Source organism: Dipodomys merriami, unplaced genomic scaffold (genome assembly GCF_024711535.1).
Source record: "Dipodomys merriami isolate MVZ:Mamm:240054 unplaced genomic scaffold, mDipMer1.0.p SCAF_38, whole genome shotgun sequence".
NCBI lineage: Eukaryota > Metazoa > Chordata > Mammalia > Rodentia > Heteromyidae > Dipodomys > Dipodomys merriami.
The window spans coordinates 10,308,868-10,325,073 of record NW_027205381.1 but is presented as its reverse complement, the minus strand read 5'-3'; the positions used below and the strand labels follow the sequence as shown (position 1 = coordinate 10,325,073).

The window sequence follows — 16,206 nt, the reverse complement described above, 5'->3', positions numbered from 1 at the left end:
TTAGTTCTAAAGGATGTTAGAACTAGTGGGCGAAAATTATGATGAGAAGCAAGGTATTTCTTCGTCCTGAAGTATCTCCCCATAAGAAACATTTATAAGCTGAAAAGGTAAAATAGTAATTTCACAGTGAACAAACTCAGCACACTGCAGTTAGCCAAGTGATCAAAGTTAGTATTACCAGAAAAGAGCCATACCAGTCTATCTACCTTTTGATATGGTACAAGGGAAACTAGAGAAATATGGTCCAAACCCCATCACTTCTAAAGTAGACACCTTGAGGAGCCTTCAGTTGATGTCACATTGACATATATTCTCCAATATAACTACTGGCTTCAACTGGCAAGGAGATGAAGGAGAGATGACAGTTGAATTCAGTGCAAATTTCTCAACTGGACCAGCAAAGAAGACACTTGCAAGACAATTGACAAAACTGAGCAGTAAATTGATTAGCCAATAATAATATACTATCAATGTTAACTTCCTACAGTTGTAATATAATAATGGAAGATAGAAACATCTTGGAATGCTGGATAGAGGGTAGAAGGAAACTCTGTATATGGAAATCCAACTTTTGAGGGAACTTGGAAAAAAGTTTTTAATTAAAAAATGTAGGGGGGTGCCAGTGGCTCACGCCTGTAATCCTAGCTACTCAGGAGGCTGAGATCTGAGGATCCCAGTTCAAAGCCAGCCTGGGCAGGAAAGTCTGTGACACTCTTATCTCCAGTAAAACCATTAGAAAACCAGAAGTGGCGCTGTGGCTCAAGTGGTAGAGCGCTTGCCTTGAGCTGAAGAGCTAAGGGACAGCACCTAGGCCCAGAGTTCAAGCCCTACAACTGACACACACACAAAAAAAGTAATGGATTCTCATGGCAATAGTTTCCTCCCCATCCCACCAATAAGAAATTATCTCAAGACATATGTTATTCATAAACTGCTTTGTTAAATGGAAACTCCTTTGTACAACTACTTAAAGATAATAATAAAAAAAAAGAAAGCAAAAACAGCAAACAAAACAAAACCCCCAAACAACAACAACAAAACAATGTCCACAGTGCTGGCACAGGTGAGGGAAGGTCCAGCTTTCTTCAGTGCCTTCTATAGGTCTTCTGAAAAGTTGCATTAACAGTAGAGTTATGTTTACTGTAAAGCTAACACAATTTACATTTCAGAACCCTTTCTCACTAAGAGCTTTTTCCCAGGCCCTTTACTGAGATCTGAACTCTTAATTGTATAATCTCATTTAAAGTAAGGTTCTCCACATGGCATAAATGGCAGGCTCCACAGTGCTCAGGTTGGGTGCTCAGTGGGACACTCTGCCTGCAATGGCCCTATATAAGATGAGTCAGTCTGTTTACATTCTGGCTCATTTTCCAAACAGAAGAAAACAACATCATGTTGAAGTCAACATAGAATATTGAAAAAGTTTTCACTTTGTTTAATTTGGCTCACTATCTGGCTAGGCAGAGATACAGTCAATGGAAACCAAAGCAAATGCAATGGAAAAGATTCCAGTAAGCAGACTGAAATTTGCACATTAATCAGAAGATGAGCTTTACTGGGTGCAAAACATCATTTTCATGAGGAATATGCATTGGATGCTTGGAAATACCATCGCTTAGACTTTCTCATGAGATTCTGAAGGCAAATACTAATTATTAACTCCCATCCCCAGCATAAGCCACCAGTTCAGCTTGCTTCATTATATTTTTAAATTTATTTCATTATTTTTTGTATTTTATTATGTTAGTAGCTGTGCAAAGGAATTTTAATTAGTATGTCAGTTTGTGAGTATAGTGCATCTTGATCAATGGCACCCTTTCACATTCTCCCTATCTCTCCCAGCCCCATCCCATTTCCTTAATTTACCATGTTCCATTTTCACCTATCTGCATTATTTTATGATTGCATTTACCTACCCTTCATCTCTCCATTCTTCTTCTCCTGCCTTGACTTTGCACCCCTCCCTTCAGATAATACATACTCAGCCCAAAGCTTTTCAGCCATACACTTGAAAGTACCAGACCTCCCAAGAAGTGGCTAATGATTCCTATGGAGAAATCTGTGTTAAATAAAACACAGAATCCAGCCAAGGAGGATGAAATTTTGACTTAGTGTTGACAGCTCCTCTGTTCTATTCCTGTCACTTGTTAATTCCATCTTCTTGGCTGGATGATTTAAACACAGGTTTTCAAACTCTGATTTAGCTCTCTAAGACCATCAGTAACTCATGGGAATTAGTGATCTATTTCATGATCATTTTAAATAGAACTTATCCTTATGGAAATTGGAACTAGGCATTTTTATCTGAGAGAATTCTAGCCACATGTAAGCCTAGTGATTGTAGCTCTGAACTTAGAAACTTGTGTCTTCTGGTCACATGCTTCTGAAATGAGGGGATTAAAACTACAATGAAAGAAACAGGGCATTCCCTTTGAAGTTGCCATTTCTTTTGAATCTTAAGTGTGTGTGTGTGTGTGTGTGAGTGTGTGTGTGTGTGTGTGTGAGAGAGAGAGAGAGAGAGAGAGAGAGAGAGAGAGAGAGAGAGAGAGAGAGAGAGAGACTGCGTGCATGCGCACATGAGTCTGACTGTCTGCCTTTTGGAAAGTTTCATTCCATCTCTTTGCTTCATGTATTTCCAGAGTGAGAAAAGGACAGTAAAAATGGTTTGTAAATACAGAATAAATGAATTGCACTAGAAGTAGAGTAATGTAAACTGAAAACACTAATTTGAAAATAGTTCAGTTTTCACACACACACACACACACACACACACACACACACACACACACACACACACACACAACCCATGTACTTAAAATGGCAACAGTGCTGTTACAGATGTTGTTTCATCTCTATGAAAAATGATCAGTTGCTTGATAATGAAATGCAATTAGGATCATAGAAAGAGCAGTACTTTTAAAATGGGCCTCATCATGAATGTACCTACAACATAGTTTCATTATATTCTTCCCTCTCTCCTTTCTTTCCTTTCTTCACCTCTACCTCCTATTGAATACATCAGTTTTTAAAGAATACTTACTGTGAATATTACTGTGAAGGAACAGGCACATATACCAGAAAATGTTCTCTACAATGTGTAACAGTCCATCATTTGCCAAAATAGTTCAATCATGTTAGTGAGCCCTTTGATGGCCTGAGCCCTGATAAGTCAATGTAGAAAAACTCACGTGTGGCTCGGCCTGTAGGCCATAAAAAGAGAAATATTCTGAGGATTTAGACTTCAATCCTCTGTTGAAGTTCTCAGCATACTTTCTGGCAGGTCACCCCCTTAGCCTGAGTCTGATATCATCTACCATCAACCCTTGCCTTTGGTTGTTACTTGACAGAGAAAGTAGAAAAGCAGCAGACCCAACTTCCCGGCTGTTTTATTTTATGGAGATGCCAAAAGGCAGCTTATTTCATATTGGTTATAACGGAAGCTAGCCAAGTATGGTGTTAATTGGGTCCTCTGGAACTCTACACCCCTGGGACAGAGAGCTTTCAGCAAAGAGGAATAAAAACCCACAGGCTGTATTAAAATGGAATCCGGGAGCCCACAACATCGAGAGCTGACTGTTGGTGATTTGGCCAGATCATTTTGTATCTAGTTGCATATTTCAATTAGCTTGTTTTGTGTTCTGTTTCCTCATACCCCACTCTCTGCAAAGCTGTGAAGTCTTGTTTTGAAAACTGCTGCCCCAGAGTGCCCTGGCTTGACGCGCCAGTCCTCATTGTTCGCATGCTCATTCCCTATGTGGGTCACATCCTCTTCCCTGCCCCAGCCCACTTCCCTTCCTTCTCCTTACACTGGTGCATGCTCCTTTTCTCTTTTTACATGCACACACACACATATACCTCATATCATGCTCACTTATATGCACACTTATGCACATGTACATACCATGTGTGCACGCGCGTGTGTGCGCGCACACACACACACACACACACACACAGAGTTTTCCCCCTTGAAGAAGTAAGATAAGGCAGTTTGTTTCAAGAGCTTGTGAGTAAGGTCCTTCAACATTTAAAAGCAGGTTGCTGTGCACTGAGTTGATGGCAAACTTCACTTCAACTTGGTGAGAGTGATCACAGGAACACAGTTCCTTTCCTTTTCACTTGCTGCCTGACCCATGTGCCTTTTCCTCGCTCTTCACCCTGGACAAAGGTTTTTGAGAAACTAAGATTGCTGTTTCAACTGGCCCTTTCTTGTTTCCCTGGTAGCAGGAATCTCAGAGAGTGAGTGAAGGATGGAGCAAGCCCGTGGGAGTTTTGATACACAGTTCTTTGGGGGCAGAGGGAAGAGTCCACTGAGAAATGTGGATTGCAGGCCTGTCCACTGAATTTATTATGCTGGTTATTTGTCACTTATTCTGACTAGAAGGTAAGGGTTTCTGTAATTTGTTGCTGCAAAGAATTGATTCATTGTTCCTTCTAAAGGCTTCCAACTAATTGGCTCTTGAGAACTATTAGAAGGAGAATTTTTGCCTGACTTCTATACTCATCTTGTTAGATCTGGGTTTTTTTTTGTTGTTGTTGAATATCTGAATGAAAAAGCATCAAAGTCATATATGGATATAGATGGAATGCCTGTTTTCTTGTTTCTAAGGAAAGACTAAAAATAAACAACCCTTATTTCTTTTCATTAAAAATCTTTCAATTAAAAAATAATTTGCCAGTGGAAAAAATGTTATGTATTTTGAGTTCCAGGCTATGTTTTTAAATTTATCTGCTTAAAGAAATTGAAATTGGAATATCAGTTGTTTGCTATCTTGGGGACAATTTACATTTGGTTAAGAAGCATAATTGAAAAAAGAAAAGGTCAAACACTACAATAGAATTTATACAGTTGGAAATCAGTGGAGCTTTATTGGAAATAACAAATTACCTTTTATTTTCTTAAACATTGGTGATTTACGGGAACGCTTTAGTGGTTGAATAGGATGGATTTTTACTGGAGATAGAGATTCCTTTAATGATACTTTTCTTTTATGGCTGCTGCTCTCATGTGTGATGTGGATCGCAATCTAGCTCTGTTTATCAGTCTGTCCCATGAGTCAGAAATGAAGGAAAATATATGTCTGGATACCCAATTTAAGTCAAACTCAATTTATTTATTACTTTATGGAATTTGCTGCAAAGCACATGTGAGAAATGTCTCCTGCAACAAGCATTTACTGATGCATCCACTTAAACAAGTGGATGAAACTATACCACATCCTGGGTGTTCTGCTGGCTGTGAGAAACAATGTAGAAATGCAAAGGAGGGTGTTATCAACCAAAGGACAAAGCTTTATGTTTTAGCCCCAACTCACAGGTTCTTTGCAGATATGCTAGATTATGAGTAAGTACAAAAGAATGAGACATTTGAGTGTGTTTTGTTCCCATGTCCAACCCTCACTTCACAACCATTTCTTGTCCAATGTTTTGTTATCAGGTTTCCTTCTTTTGAAAGAAAGTTGCTTTTCTCTTCCTTTCCACACCAACAGTGGTACTACTTTTCACAGCAACCTCTGAAGTTTCTCTTCTATTTTTTTTCTCAATCAGTGACTAGTATAAAATGAATAAGAAAAAGACCCCAAATACTTCTGCTTCATATTCAATACTTGTCCTCTTATACATTTTCAAACTCTCTCACATTTCTGAGATTGCAGCTGGACATACCTCTTATGTAAAAAATGTAAGTTTATAGTACCTTTTCATGTCTGAAGTCAGTGGCTCTCATTTTTGTGATATTTGTAAATATATATAGGGTCATATGGCTATATACACAAACATATTAACTGAAGTATGATGTATGCAGGGGGGAGTCCAATGCTGTAACTCCTTTGAACAACTTATTGCTTAACAAAATAAATACTAGAAAGCTGGAACACATGTGTTGTAGGGATTGGAAAATGGTTCAAGGGGAGGGAGGCAGACAAACAGAGAGAGGAAGGCTAGGTGAATGCAGTCAAATATTGAATGCACATATGTAAAAAAATGTGACCAGGCAAATACAGGAGATGGATGGGGTTGGGAAAGAATGAGGGAGTGCCAGGTGCTGGTGGCTCACGCCTGTAATTCTAGCTACTCAAGAGTCTGAGATGTGAGGATCGCGGTTCAAAGCCAGGCTGGGCAGGAAAGACTGTGCGATTCCTATCTCCAATAAACCACAAGAAAACCAGGAGTGGCGCTGTAGCTCAAGTGGTAGAGCACTCGCCTTGAGCTGAAGAGCTGAGGGACAGAGCTCAGGCCCAGAGTTCAATCCCCACAACTGACAAAAAAAAAAAAAAAAAAAAAAAGAGGGAGAATGGTGAAAGGGGTGACATGGATCAAGATACACTGTACTCACAAACTGTCTTGTTACATTGAAATCTTTTTGTACAACAACTTAAAAATACTAATAGGAGTAAATAAAATAATGTTACCATTAGGTGCTATCCACAGGGAGTCAGTGATTCTGGAAGCCTGAATTAGTGCCTGGTCTTTTGTAGGTATGAGTAATAGTAATAATCACTGAATATTAAATCCTGAAATATTTTCCAAGTGGAGTGCAACATTGCACATTGGATTAGAATTACTCCCCCCTAAATCTTTTCCTTCCCTTCTTTAATTGGATTTGGAAAAGAGGCTTTTTCCATCTAAGTCTAGACAGAACCCCCAACCTTTGAAAGTAGATGAATTACTCTTTTTCTGTGTGTGTGCATGTATGCCAGTATTGGAGCTTGGACAATCAATCAATTGGGCCTGGGTGCTGTCCCTTAGAGTTTTCACTCAAGGCTATCAGTCTACCTCTTGAGCTACAGTTCCACTGATCTTTCGGTGGTTAATTGAAGATTAGAATTACATGGACTTTCCTGCCCAGACTGGCTTAGAATTTCAATCTTGAGATTTCAGCTTCCTAAGTAACTAAAATTACAGGTGTGAGCCTCATATACTGGACTGAATAACTCTTAGAATTCCACTATATATATATATATATATATATATATATATATATATATATATATATATATATATATATATATTGTCCTGGTGCTTGAACTCTGGGCTTTGGTGTTAACCTTCAGCTCTTCAGCTCAAGGCTAGCACTCTACCACTTGAGCCATAGCACCACTTCCAGTTTTCTGAGTGGTTTGTTGGAGATTAGAAAAATGTTTATACAAGATGCAGAGCACCAGAATCAAATACAGTGAAGTTATACCGTGGAGGAAGAACATACAAAAGAAACAAACAGGGCTGGGAAGGTGGCTCAGTGGTAGAGTGCTTGCCTTGCATGCCTGAGGCCCTGGGTTCGATTCCTCAGCACCACATAAGCAAAAAGGAAAAAGCTGGAAGTGGCACTGTGGCTCAAGTGGTAGAGCGCTAGCCTTGAGCTGAAGAGCTGAGGGACAGCGCCCAGGCCCAGAGTTCAGGCCCCTGACCGGACCCCCCCCCCCAAAAAAAAGAAGAATCTCATGAAGTTTCCTGTCCAGGCTGGCTTTGAACCATCATCCTCAGATCTCATCCTCCTGAGTAGATAGGATTACAGGTGTGAGCCACCAACACCCGGCCTCACAATAATATAAATTACATCAATTGTAATAACAACTAACCATTAACTGTTAACAGCATTCCCAGGACTCTTGCAGAAACATCAAAGGAGTGGACCCAGCAAAACTATCAGTGTTCTCATTCTCTGTCTCTTGAGTGAGATTTGTCTTCTCACTGGAAATAGAAGCAGTGTGCTTTTTTGAGTTGCCTAATCACTCTTAAGGTCTCTAAATGGACTTTTCTTAATAGTTGAGACATCTTAGCAAGGGACTTGGGCCTTGTTTGTAACCTAAGCACTTGTTTTTCCCATCAAAAACTTCCTCCTTGCTGGGTACCTGTGGCTTATGCCTGTAATCCTAGCTACTCAGGAAGCTGAGATCTGAGGATCACAGTTCAAAGCCAGCTTGGGCAGGAAAGTCCATGAGACTCATCTTCAATAAACCACTAGAAAACTAGAAGTGACACTCTGGCTTAAGTGGTAGAGTGCTAGCCTTGAGCTGAAGAGCTGAGGGACAGAGCCTAGGCCCAAAGTTCAAGCCCCACAATTGACAAAAAACAAACTAAAACAAACAAACAAAAACAACCTTCCTCCTTCTGGTTCTCTCCTTAATTTAGACTGAAAAAACGTTCAACATTAATTGTCAATGTGTGTGTGTGTGTGTGTGTGTGTGTGTGTGTGTGTGTGTGTGTGTGTGTGTGTGTGTGTGTGTGTGTGTGTATCTGTGTCTGTGTGTGCCAGTCCTGGGGCTTAAACTCAGAGTCTAGATGCTGTGCCGTAATTTTTCACTCAGAACTGGTCTTCTACCACTTATGGCACATCTCCACTAACAACTTTTGGGCAGCTAAATGGAGATAAAACTTTCACAGAATTTTCTGCCCAGCCTGTGTTGAACCTAGATACTCAGATGTTACCCTCTTGAGTAGTTATAATTACTAGTGCCAGTCACTGGCACAGAAAAGATGATCTGGCTCAGAATAGATGATGGTGAAATCCTTCTCAGCTTTCTAATCTCCAAACTTCAGTCTACTTATAACATGCATGCAATCAATTCCCAGTAAAGTTAGTACTGCTACACTTGTTTTGAAAATGCCAATTTGTTCCAAAGCAATTGATGTAAGAAAGATAAGCATGAAGCAAGTGATTGCTTACATGGAATGCCCTCTGGGAGGAACACTAGGTGCGTGCTGAAAACTTCACCAAGCTGAACCTACATAGTAATACAAAAAGTACGCTTATATGTTAGCAGTAGCTTCACACACATCTAACGTTTAACAACTTTCTCTCAGATTTCAGACACCCTTTTCCCACCAATTTACAGTAATTCATGAGTTACATATTTTTTCATGGCCAACCCTACAGGATTCTTTGTGAGGTGATATGCCATATTTATTATAGCATATATATATATATATATACACACACATATATATATATATATATATATATCTTTGATCACTTTACATGTAAAACTGTGGTTTTATTAGGTAGCTACTTTAAAAAAATGTGTTATTGGCACTGTTTTTTTAAATTATTATACCTCAGGCCTTATTGACATATTAAGTAGTTTGGTTTTTATTGTGTGTTTTGCAAGGTACCAGAAACTTTAGGACCATATTATGCCTTACTCCAGAAAAACTTCGGATTTTAGTGTGATGACTTCTTTAGAGGCAGTTTTCTGAGGATACTGAGCATGTCTGAGCCATTTTCTGTGAATGTGGTCATATGGCATACTTTCCCCTTTTTATACTTTTGTTCTCTCTGTAGCATTGCATTGGATTCACTACTTGTGAAACCTCCACATTAGGGAATGCCCAACAGTAAAAACTACTGAAAGATGATTTGATACTTGGTCTAATCCAATAAGTGAATTTTGTAAATTCAGTTAATTAGCACATTTGCATAACTTATTGAATTGTGTAATGTTTGTGTGTATGGCTCTGTGCACTGACATGCACATACATGCGTGCACATACTTGCAATCTGGGGCTTGAATCTAGGGTCTCTTGCTTGGTTTTTCAATTTAGAGCTATCTGCCATTTGAGCCACACTTCTCCCAGCTTTTTGCTGGTTAATTGGAGGTAAGAGTCTCATGGACTTTTCTGCCTAGGCTTGCTTTGAACTATGGTCATCAGATCTTAGCCTCTTGTGTTACTAGCATTACAGGCTGTATCATACAATTTTTTTAGTGAAGGTTCAGATAAGAATATAGAGATAGTAGCCTTCTACTGATAAGAAACTTTATCAAACGAATCCAAATTTGATCATTTTTCCAATTACAGAAAGAACTGAGCTCTGATTGTATGAAACAAGAAAAATTTGCTGGTTTGGTTTGCCGGAAGAGAAAGAGATTTCAAGTCTTTGGAAGTGGAAGTGAGGTGAGATTGTGATGCAGGCTTGTTGATAAAAATCTTCACAGTGTTGGTCTGGAAACTGGAGTTCGGGGTTTTGCTCTTGTTGCTCCGTAGGGTTCTGGTTTCGAAGCTAGGCTGTTACAACTTGGCACTATTCTCCATAGCCTTTTACCATTTCCTGCTCGGTTAGCTCTTATTTCACCACTAAGCTGCTCCAGAGCTCTTTGCAGAACTTCCCAGAGAGCCAAACTACTGGGTCTTGGAACTGACCTAAGGCACCCAGCTGGTTCCTGGACGTGTTTTCTCTAAAGGTCACATAGACGGGCTGTTTTGTTCCTTAGTTGTCAAAAACAGCTCTTTTCCTACCTTTTCACTTGAACTCTTCTTTTTTTTCTTAAAGTGGAATTATTTGAAAACTCTGAGCCAAGGGCAGATTAGTTCAAATGACCATGCTTCTGACTTAGCCACTTGATTGTTAGACATGGTACCTTCCACATTAAACAACTTAACCCTGTTTTAACTCTTAGATGTACACAGTTTAACTCATTACTTTCATAGCCTTTGGAGGGAGGACAGGGAACATAAGAGAGATTGAAACTGAAATATAATGAAGATGACTAGGAACATAAAAATGATCATCTCTCTAATAGTCTTGAGATTATTTGGGGAGGATTTTCAATCTGGGTACATTAGTACCCAGGCTATTAGGAACTAAAAATGTGCAACAGGCTACCTTCTTAATTCAATTTGGTACTGTTTATTTATTTATTTATTTTTGGCATGGGGCTTGGAACTCTGGGCCTGGGCACTGTCCCTCAGCTCTTCAGTTCAAGGCTAGGGCTCTACCACTTGAGCCACAGTGCCACTTCTGGTTCTCTGGTGGTTTATTGGAGATAAGAGTCTCATGGATTTTTTCCAAGTTTTTCCATTTCCTAACAAATGGTGCAATGTCATTTTTTCTGATGGAGGCATAGAATTCCATTGTGTATATATACCACATTTTCTTGATCCTTTCATCTACTGAGGGGCATCTGGGTTGGTTCCATATCTTAGCTATGGTAAATAATGCTACAATAAACATAGTTGTGCTGGTAGCTTTAGTGTGGTCTTGTTTGTAAACTATTAAGTGACGTAAGCCAGGCCCAAAGAAACATAGGTCCCATGGTTTCCCTTATTTGTAATATCTAGTATATGTATGAGTCAAGCGGAAAAGGTCAGATAATGTGATGTCAGGAAAATGAACCTTTAGATGTGTATTTTAAGGTTTTTTTCTTTCATGCATGTGTTTCTAACGCATTTATAAGATTATCTCTTTGTTGCTTTGTACGTCCCTCCCCCACAGTATAACCCCTGCTTTCACTATATTTGATGTCAGTATAACTTGTGGAGGAGATGGGGAAAAACCAGTTGTTTAAGGATACAGGTGGACCTGTTGCAACAATGAGAAGTACAAGTTGTCATGTCCAAAACGAGCTTTACAACGTCGGTGCGGGGGGGAGGGGGGGGAAGGAGAAGGATTGGGATTGGGGGGGAGGGGGGAAGCTGGGAAGGGATGTGAAGGGTAAACAAAGGAGGAGGCTGCAATGCTTGGTAAGAAATGTATGCATTATCCTGCCCATGTAATTGTAACTCCTCTGTACAGTATGTTCACAAATAAAATAAAATTAAATTAAAAAAAAAAGAGTCTCATGGACTTCCCTGCCTGGGCTGGCTTTGAATCACGATCCTCATATCTGAGCCTCCTGAGTAGCTAGAATTACAAGCGTGAGCCACTGACGCCCGGCTTCAATTTCGTTCTTACTGAGATGAAAATTATTCATGTTTACTCTATACTTATTTGTTAAGAGATGATTTCAGATTTAGTTGTGAAACCATGAAAATTAAAAAGAAACAAGTTGAACAATGATGGGATGTAGATATTTCAACTGTAATGTCACAAAGTTTATGCTATTTTTGATACAATATTGGACAGAGTAACCCATTATACATAGTTACATGCACTTGATCCTAAAGATAGCAAATTTCTTGTAAAAATTTCTTGTAAAATAAATTTAAAGTAAATTAAACAGCATATTTTAGTCATAGATGGAGAAAAGTTGAAATTTGCCTTCATATATAATGAATATTGTTAAAATTATATTATTATATATTATCATTAGTTATATTTAATTAACTTTGTGATAAAATCTTTAATAATACATTGATCTTAAGTGAAATGTTTTATTTTAAATCCCATATATTATGCAAAAAATGATGAAATCATTGAGCTATTTCCTAGGGTTGTCTAATAATTATATATTTATGGTGAAAAAGATGGTAAAGAGAAAATGCTGGAATTGAGGAGATGGGAAAAAATCATGAAGGAGGTAATATTGATCACTAACTGACATTTTGAATGGTTACCACTTAGTACAACTACTTATACATAAGAATATAACAAAAAAAAGAAAATCTTGCATGACAGCCAATATCTCTGTAGAGTCTACTACTCTCAAATATGTCTTACACCAAGCAGAATTAGTATTAAAAAATGGCAGGAAGGTGAGATTACCTAGGAAATAAAAAGAAGACTGTCTGCTCATAACTCAGTGCATATGACACAGTTTGTGCCTTAAGATAAGGAGGCAGGAATGTAACTGTGGGTCCTTGAAGAAATGTATACCAAAAGTAAATTTATTAGTTGTCTTGATTTTTTTTAAACATGAAACCTACTGGGCATTGGTGGTTCACACCTGTAATCTTAGCTACTCAGGAAGCTGAGATCTGAGCATGGCGACTTGAAGCCAGCCAGCGCAGAAAAGTCCTGTGATTGTATTTCTTGATATTGAAACTCTCCTCTTGTTATTCTTATTGTATGTAATCCAATGCTGTTTATTACTATGTATTCATTGTGGGAAATCTAGCTTCAAAAATGTGTAAAGTTTTTCCTTTTCAATCACAACATTGTCATTATCAGGGTACACTGTGGTCATCATCCTCTTCATCAAAATTATTATTAGCATCATAAGTGCTAACTATTGAAAGTCTGATATGTTTCTATGACTTTGCAATTATTTGTCTTTTGATTAATAATTTTAATGTTACCACTGTACATGCATTCATATTAAAATGTTGAACAAATAAAGAAACAAAAAAAACTAAACCATAAAAAAGAAAAGAAAAGTCCTGTGAGACTCTTATTTCCCATTAACCACTCAAAATTCGGAAGTGGATCTATGGCTCAAATGGTAGAGCACTAGCCTTGAGCATAGATAGGTACAGGGACAGGGCTGAGACCTTAAGTTCAACCATTAAAAAAAAAGTAATCTGAATGTCTGTTTTTCTATTGACAAAATTCTTCTTTGTAGCATCCCCTTGGCATGCCTCCAAGTATGCATGCTTCACATGTTACACTAGAGATGGTGTACATCTTAAATGCTCTACAATTAACTACTTCAATTTGTCTTGGCCAATTATACAACCAAATCGTCAATCTATTTTTAATGCCTCTGAAAATGAAACTGAAAATGCATATGAAAGTAAATTGCAGCTGGAATTATATATTGCTTGCTTTTTTCTTTATTTTGAGGAGAGAATCTGATGAAGACCCATGTTGGAATCATTCTGTATCAGTCAGTTCTCCTTTGATTATAGGTCCAGACTATGACACCCTTAGCTGCTTTGTGCTGAATAAACTACTCAAAGGTCCCATTGTAGCTTTGAATTCTGATTTTCCACATTCTAGTTTTTCTCCCCTATAGACCCTTTTCCCTTAGAAGAGGGAGAATCATGGTTTAATTGAAACAGACTAGGTATTAGCCAGTGACATTGTCTATATGTATTATTGAGCACATTGCCACTGAGGCCATGACAGGTAATTTGGGGCTTCAGGAATGATGATCTTGAATCTTGACATGGCATTAGACTCATTTCAATATAGCCAGAATTCTAGAACCTATTGCCTACTTAGGGCTAATGGCAATAACAATGAAAAACTGAGTGAAGACAACCAGGAACATGCATGAGTAAAGTATTTTCTTTTCCCTCCAAATATGTGAAAATATAAATGTAGGGAAACTGTTCTCCTTTAATACAATTATTATTTTCTAAGGAATATTTAATATTTTCCCCAAATGGACATTCTTTCTTTCAGTGTTGCCTGCAACAGATGAACAGCCACAGATTGGCAATTTTTCTTGAAAACTGAAGGATTTTATTTTTAAACTTCATGAACATCAGGAAGGAAAGTTGTCTTGTGAGCTGGAAAAGGTAGACTTGCAAAGACATAGGGCTGGTAGAGAAAAGAGATGGAGCGTTCTTCAGAAATGTTAAGTATATCTGAATGTAAAATGCTTCCTGGTGGCTTGGAGTGAACTCAACTGCAAATATTTGTGCTTTTTTCATGGTTGCTAGTGTAGGCTCAAGACTGAATAGTCATTCTTTTTTTTTTTTTTCCTTTTTTTAAGTTGTGAAAATACTGTACAGAGGGGTTACAATTACATGGGCAAGATAATGAGTACATTTCTTATCAAGCATTGAAGCCTCCTCCTTTGTTTCCCCTTCCCATCCCACCCTCCTCCCACCCTCCCAACCCAACCCCCCTTCCCCTGCAGGAAAGTTGTAAAGTTCGTTTTCAACCTCATTCTTATATACTTTTATAGCTCACATCTTTCCCAGCTATTCCTTCCTCTAGTTCACACATCCTGTCCCTATACAAAAGATAAGGAGACACATTGAAGGCAAAGAAAGGACATGTGTTACATGGCACAGTTACCATGAGAAGATAATACTTCAGCTTATCTTCATCCATCTTCAAAGGTAGACACATGAACTATATGTTCAAATGGACAAAGAATTAGAGACAGAGTGGCCAAAATATTCATAGTTAACAATCTCAGTCATCTGGTTTGCCATTATCTGGCTTTTTGGACCAGTTCTTAGCTCCCAAGCCCAAACTACAGGAGTTCCACCTGTCAGGTCTGCTTCAGGCCCAACCTCTTACCCTGTAAGAGGCATGGCAAAGGGTAGAAGAAGGAGATTCATTCATTCTATGTCAGACACAGGAAGACAACCCCTTAAGTTCTTCTTCAACCTTGAATAGGATATGAACTATATGCATTTACATAGACAGGGAAGGGGTCAGAGAAGAGAGATATACATAATTATAAAGCAGTACTGATTAAAGTGTACATTGATCGACCCATCATTATTTTAGTCATTTTTTCGAGAAGGTTTCCAGAGAAGTTATCTTGTCATCACTGCTCAGTATCAAGTGTAGTTTTTGTCCCCATAAAGATATTATTAATAGTAATAAATCCTTCCCAGATTCCCAGGTGTATACAAAGTGACTACAGAGAGAATAGGTTGGAGCAAAGCCACACAAAATAGAGGCAGATTGTCAAGCTTTTCTTTTGCTTTTAGTCAATTTGTGGGCACAGCAAAATCAGGTTTGAAGAATATATTACAGTTAGTTATGGAACAGATAGATACTCTTGAGATCTGGGTTCACCAGATGGGCGCATAATGTAAAGTTCACTAACTCATTCCTCCATTCATGACTCTTGCTTGTAGTATATGCTGTAGCTGATATGGCTAGCACTTTGAACATTTGCTGAAATGCAACCTACACACATTGTTAAAAATCCTGTGCAATTGTTGAAAACTTCTATGAAAGGTGTTGGGCAATAAGATAGTAAGATAGCAAGCAAGAATCTTTTCCTTCTAGTAATTGTTAAATTATCACAGTTATGAGATAAAATATCACAAAAGCTTTCCCCTGAGTTTGTGTTTTGGATTTCTTTAATTATCCAGATTGATTGCGTGTAATTGGCTGATACTTCGGAATAAGTCAAACTGGCAAACAGTGAACAAGAAATACTAAGTGAGGAAATAATTGCAAAATGCTATCATCCAACAATTTTGGATGTCTGAGACATTCAACACCACTAAGTTATTTTTGCTTCAATTCATGTTGCTTTACAAATCTTTAATGACAACTTCAAGGCTTTTATGTGTTCAGTAAGTATAATATTGCTGCACTTGCTCTCATCAGCCCATGCAGCAAGCATTGATTCATTGAGGCTGTCAGAAAAATGAGAATGACATAGTCCCCAGAGCACAGTAGCTTACAAGATTGAAGATTTCAAGTACTATGTGAATCTGCCTTAGAAATTCCTTTTAATGTAGTGTTCTGTAGATGTACGTGGAAGGGAAGGGAAGAGTGAGCTATATATATGAACTAAGCTCTACCAGAGCATTATTTTTCTATAGATACCTACTGTGTGGTGTATCTACTATTGTCATTTGCCATTTCTAATCATATATATATATATATATATATATATGATCTAAGTATATGATGGT

The 16,206-nt window shown here is 38.2% G+C and overlaps 1 protein-coding gene across 6 annotated transcripts in view; it reads left to right on the top strand.

The window, feature by feature from the left end:
* The window catches only part of Fat3 (FAT atypical cadherin 3), a 694,044-nt gene that overhangs the window by 97,213 nt on the left and 580,625 nt on the right, over positions 1-16,206 (top strand). The window contains exon 1 of one of the 6 annotated variants that reach the window (XM_069989541.1): positions 9,823-9,888. The exons of the other annotated variants lie outside the window; for them this stretch is intronic. The gene's annotated coding sequence lies outside the window, so the exon portion shown is untranslated. Of the gene's footprint in view, positions 1-9,822; positions 9,889-16,206 lie in introns of those variants that run through there. 6 annotated transcript variants of the gene reach the window in all.